This window comes from Thermobia domestica, chromosome 5, assembly GCF_964235325.1.
Source record: "Thermobia domestica chromosome 5, izTheDome1.hap1.1, whole genome shotgun sequence".
NCBI lineage: Eukaryota > Metazoa > Arthropoda > Insecta > Zygentoma > Lepismatidae > Thermobia > Thermobia domestica.
The window spans coordinates 295804344-295810937 of NC_137458.1; positions in this window are offsets into that span (position 1 = coordinate 295804344).

Genomic DNA, 6594 nt, shown 5'->3' on the forward strand with positions numbered 1-6594 from the left:
TCATGATATAATTGTCATAGACTGAGTTTTGGCTGCTCCTCCCCAGTTTTTATCTTCTAGATCCGCCACTGTCTTACGTCAACATAGAACAACTTTATGCTCCCACCGGAAATCGGACCAGCAAACACGCATACCGAAGCCGAACGCGTAACAATTCGGCTAAGCAGGAATTCGTAATATTTTTAAAAACATGAACATATATTTTTTAATAATCTCTATTCTCAGCTTCAGAAGGTAAATTTCGATAAATATGCTAATAAGAAAGAACTCAGAACATAAAGATTAGAGCATAAAGAACAATTCGGCTAAGTATATATATATATATATATATATATATATATATATATATATATATATATAGTGGCGGATCCAGGATATGATCAAGGGAGGGCTAAACGATACTTTGCCGCTTTATCCAGTGTAAAACAGGATTGAAGTCCATTTTATCCAGTGTATACCTGAGGGTCAAGGGGGGTTGTTATAGCCCCTATAGCCCCCCTTGGATCTGCCCTTATGTATATATATAGGGTGATTCAATAAGAACGTACCAGGCTTATATCGCAACTAATACTGCACGTACAGCCTTCAAACAAAAAAATACATTACCAAATCGTATGTGTAGAATGCAATAAAAATGCAATAAAATGCAGTGGCGTCTCGTGAATACCTCCAACGGGAGGCAACTTCAAAATTTGAAATGGAAAGTGATATAACTGTTGGAATCGTTCGAAAGGACATTAAATGTCATGCAACTTTTAGAGGACAAACTTTGTCATATCCTTTCACATTTTGCCACTAGAGACGTTGTTGCAGACTTGTATCAGGCCTTTATCTCAGCTAATAATGCACATAGAGCCGTCAAACAAACTATTGAACTACCAAATCGTATGTGTAGACGTCAATAAAAATAGTAGCGACACCAGTGGTGTATCGTGAATATCTCAACGGGGGTCATCTGCAAAATTTGAGATGGAAACAGGGCCTTCAGGGTTGGTTGTGTCTCCATTGAAACAAGCGCATAATGGGAGAAACATCGAGAGGAAACACGTTGGCATATTTCTTCCTCTGTAGCAGCAACACGGTCGCATTACGAGGTCAAAGTCAGATTATGCGAGGGTTTCTGCATGCGGAACCAAAGGGAAGGGTAAATACTGGTCTGAAACGATCGGGATGTACAATCGTACATACGCGGAATCACACCGTGTAAGTGGCGACAACAATGGCATCACCAAGAGACCACGACGGGGGAGGGTACATTCTGTAACAGTAAGCAGAGGTACATTTGCTGCTGTTGAATGAAGCTCTAAATACAAGCCAATGACATACGCAATATTTGAAGAGAGTGGTTTCCGTATGGCTGCGATAGAAGCGCAGTGGATGGGGAGAACTATGATGAGGGACAATGTACGATGCTATAACAAAACGGAAGAAGAAACTATTGGTTGCAACGAAGAAAGACGAACTGAATGTGCTTTGCCAAAGTATGGAACAAAACATGGGGACAGAAAGCTGAAGCGTTGCAATGAAGCCATTTTAGAAAGATGAGTAAAAAGCTAAAGAATCAGCTTACCTTCTGCGGAGTGTAGTCGATGCCCCCTGGCTTTCACAAATGTTCAAGGTGATGTCCCCGAACAGCAATACAGCGATTTATTCGCTGTACGAAATTGCGAGCAACAGCTTCCAACTCGGCCACGTTGATGGTCCGAAATGCGGTTGCAATGCGGTCTTGCATGTTGCGAATTGTAGTTGGTCGGTTGACATACACAAAATCCTTAATGCGACCCCAGAAACAATAGTCCATACAAGTAAGGTCGGGCGACCGCGGAGGAAATTGTGGATTGGAACCTCTCCCGATCCAGCGTTGCGGAAATAAAACATTTGGCTCTTCCCTACACATGGCAGCATTATGGGCTGGACAGCCATCTAATTGAAACCACAGTATCTGACGTATATGGAGCGGTACGTTTTCCAATAGCGGCTGTAGATGGTGTCGCAAGAAATCACGAAACATTGAACCTGTTAAATGACCAGCAAAAAACCATGGCCCAATGACCTGAGTCCCTACAATACCACCTCTCATATTAATGCGCCATCGGTGTTGCCAATTGACTTCTCTCATCCAGTAAGGGTACTCTGCTGCCCAGTAATGTGGATTGTAGTGTACGTTGCCATCACTCCAGAATGTAGCTTCATCGGTCCATAAAATGAAGTGATTGAAATTCGAATGTTCTCTCACGCGATTGACCACTCAGTTGCAGAACAGAAGCCGTAAATTACAGTCCGCATCACTTAGTTCTTGATGCAGAGAGAGGTGGTACGGGTGAAAATGTGATTTTCACAGAATATCTTCACTGATACCACGATCTCGTGCGATCTGCCGCGAAGATACATGAGGATTTACTGCAATAGCGGCAAGTGCATCAATCATGTCAAGCACGTCTTCATTTTGTACGACTCTTCTCCGGACACCATAGCGTCCACGCATGTTGCCTGTTTGCCACAATCGTGTTGCTAATCTCCGCAGTAGATTGTGGGAAATAGCTTGTCGCTGTGGATAGCGTTCAGCGTATAATCGAACTGCAGCCCTATAATTTTCTCGGCATTCTCCTAAAATCATGAGCATTTGGAATACCTCCAAATTCGTATACCGCATGAATGTTATTTACTGCCAACACTTCCTACTACAATCACTCAAACATCAACACAATCAAAGAGGTTTCACTGCTTGTGGAAGTTTCGTATTCGTCCCGTCACAAGCTTGTAATGCACATGGGTAGTAGAACTCAATGCACGACACCTTGTCCAGTACACGGACCACTTTAACTCACTGCAGAGGTTAATCACTCTCGGACTTTACACGCTTGTGTTACCTGTTTTGGCTACAGCATCGCTCCTTCTGCCCTCTGTCTGACATAGCAGCAATTGCCTGTTCGAAGCAGCATAGACTATGTCTTGAGCAAGGTCATGTACGTGTTAGCTACTGGATCTACAAGAGTACCACCACACAATCACTAGCAACGATAAATGAGTGTGCTGTTCGAAACAACGACAAACAAGCCCACAACACATGCTCCCGCATTTGGGAGATATTTATATTGTACGTACCCACACAAGATACATCGCACGTCTACGTCATTATGAGTCTGGGCTACCCTTGGCTTAGGCCCTGAATTAATCCTGCAAAGGCGTCGGCGGTTGTTTGCCAGGGCATGGTTTGCACGTACCCTCCCGGCATTCGCCTGGTGTGACTGGGAACACCCTCCCACCATCTGACTTTCACCTAGTAATGCGACCGTGTTGCTGCCAACGAGGAAGAAATATGACAACGTGTTTCCTCTCGACGTTTCTCCCAATGTGCGCTTGTTTCAATGGAGGCACAACCAACCCCTGTTTCCATCTCAAATTTTACAGATGACCCCCGTTGGAGACATTCACGATACGCCACTGGTGTCGCTACTACTTTTATTGACGTCTACACATACGATTTGGTAGTTCAATAGTTTGTTTGACGGCTCTTTGTGCATTATTAGCTGAGATAAAGGCCTACTACGGGTAGTCAGATACAAGTCTGCAACAACGTCTCTAGCGGCTAAATGGGAAAGGATATGACAAAGCGTGTCCTCTAAAAGTTGCATGACATTTAATGTTCTTTCGAACGATTCCAACAGTTATACCACTTTCCATTTCAAATTTTGAAGTTGCCCCCCGTTGGACATATTCACGAGACGCCACTGGTCTCGCTACTATATTATTATTGCATTCTACACATACGATTTGGTAATGCATTTTATTGTTTGAAGGCTCTACGTGCAGTATTAGCTGCGATATAGGCCTGGTACGTTCTTATTGAATCACCCTATATATATGGTAAATGGAAGAAAAGGGGCCGCGGTGGCTCAGTGGTAGAGCGTTCAACTCTGGTGCATGGGGTCCTGGGTTCTATCCCAGCTCGCGTCAAATGAACCTTGTGGTGGACAAACACCGTGTGAGTGGGTTTTCTCCCGCTTCCTTCCACTTTCTTCAATCCACCATTTCATTCATTTCTCATCACCGTCTCCTTTAGCCTAACCTGCATAAACGGCGGACGTAAAACTTAAAGATTTCATTTCAATATTGAAGAATATATACTTTTCTTCCACGAAAGAAGCTAAGATTTTTTACAAGAAGAAGTAGCTACAGAAAATAAGAGAAAAGTTGAGAGAAAGTGAGAAAGAAAGGTGTTATCACTCTTTCTTGAAGAAGAAGAAGAAGAAGGAAAGCACTTTCTTATCTCTTTTTATCATTTTTGTCTCTTTTCTTTTCTTTCCTTCCTCCTCCTCTTCCTCTTTTCCACGTTTTTTAAGGAAAGAAAAAATATCAATTAATTAGTAGAAGAAAAACTTCCCTTTTCTAATTGGTCTATCCCTTCCCCAAAATGAATAAATTAAGAAAAAATGAGGGAAAGAAGAAAGGCCTTTTCTCTCCCCAACAACTCCTTTTTTATTTCTCATTTTGTCGTAAAAAAAAGTATTTTTAAATATCAATTCGATCTTTTTTCTTATACGAGGAGTTTCCAAACAACACCGACAACGTTTGGGAGGTGGTTCCTGTGAGCGGAGGACTGTGAGTTTGCATAATCTGAATAAATTACCAAAATCATTAATATTCAAAAAATGCAAATGTGGGAGGAATCTTAATATTTAAACTGATATTTACTTTAAATTACTGTAACCTCCTGCCACAAAGTTAATTTAGTGAATTTAGTCAGTCGGTAGAGTCTTAGAATGAATAAAAGTTAAAATTTTGAAAAAAAATAAATAAGATTCCTGCTAAGCATGACACTCTAATTTACAGGTTAATATGGTTTTAACACCCATCCTGTATGCGAAAGATACCCACAACATGCTCATCGCAATTACGATCCATTGATAGACCCAGCTTCTGGCCTGAAAAGCAAACAAGAAAGACAAAAGGGTAACACATTACCTTGCGGCCAACTGCAACAATAAAAGAAGTCAACATTCCAGTGGTAATCCTGCTTTAATGCACCACTTCCGTAATTCCAGAGGCACACAGAAATTATATTTACAAAAGCACTCGCGCGCGCGGTCTCGCTAAGAGACCTGAGCAAAAGAAAGAGAAAAAAAAATATTTCTTTTAATATTTCTTTCTCACACTTTGAGCTCGCAATTATTACTGTTTGTGCACTTTTGTATTTATCACGTCGCGCTCTTCTTTCTTGAAGTGTCTCTAGTTTTACGATTGAATGCACTTCCGGGTCGAGTTTCTTCCAAAGTTGTGGACCATCCTCTTCCTAGGTTCTGCTAACCGTCAGGTTTCCTCTGCCATGGAATTTCAGTAAACACCAGAAGCGGTTCAACTGGGTAATCCTTGGTGTGATACAACTATAAAATACATTGGTTATTTGACGAAAGTTCTCATGACGTTCTCTTGCACAAAACCCGCCTACTTAATACAAGCAAAAATAGCTCAGTTCTTGTATTTAATGGGTTTTAATTAAACTATACTATACGATAGAATTGGAGATTTCCTACTGAACACGGCAATGCTTTTTCTTCACTAAGAATGTTACTCGCTTTCGATTTCACTGTTAGTAGCGTAAACAAGTGATATAGTGTGTGACGTAAACATGGCACAAAACTGATACTGGTGCGAAGCACTTTACGAAATATGATGTAAAGCTTTGTCTCTTCCCACTAGTAAATGGTGATATATGTCGCACTTTGTCTCATCTCACTTTTGTGAAAACACACTTTTATATATATATATAATCGGTATCTCCTACTCTCCCATTCCACCACGAGAATATTAGTCCGGAGAAAATGAGGAAATACTGAAAATAAACTAGCTATGATTGCCCATTCTACAGCACACACGCACAGAATATCAGTGTGTAACTAACGCACTATTCTTGTACACACATCTCTGAATGGTCAGAGTTCCAAATAGCTGACGGTCAACACGATTACGACTTGCAGTGCTTGATATGCACTGTCTCGCGATTTAGCAATAACTAACTCTTTGGTTGTCCCGAGTACTGTTATATTCCTTTGCAGTTTCATTGTTTCTTTCAACTGCTGGGTTGGGCCGAACCAAAGTAGCCCGCTCCACTGGAATAGGGGTGAAGGTGCATCCCTCACCTGCGAGTTTCCAGTGACCTAGATAACTTAAAAAAAAACACACTTGTTCATGTTCTTTACCACTTTGTCTATCACTTCAATGGCATCGTTGTCTGTCACTATGTTTGTTAACTTGCTTAATAATCAAGCTTCAATTTAGTATCTGTTACACACACACACTGTGCCGTAATCACGAGAAATATTAACACAAACACCAACATTATTTAAACTCTGTCACTTGACATGTTTACTTAAACACCTTTGTCAGGTGACACCACCTATCGGCGACACCAGGAACTGCTTGAACAAGTGACATTGAATATGATGAATTACAGAAACGGATGCATTGAAGGATTTGGTTTCTGAACAAATTAATGATGTTAATTAAACAAATTAAATGAACTATGCAAATTGCAAACAAATTAAAATGACTCTAGATAAGGCTGAAGTAGCCTGACACATGATAAACAACATA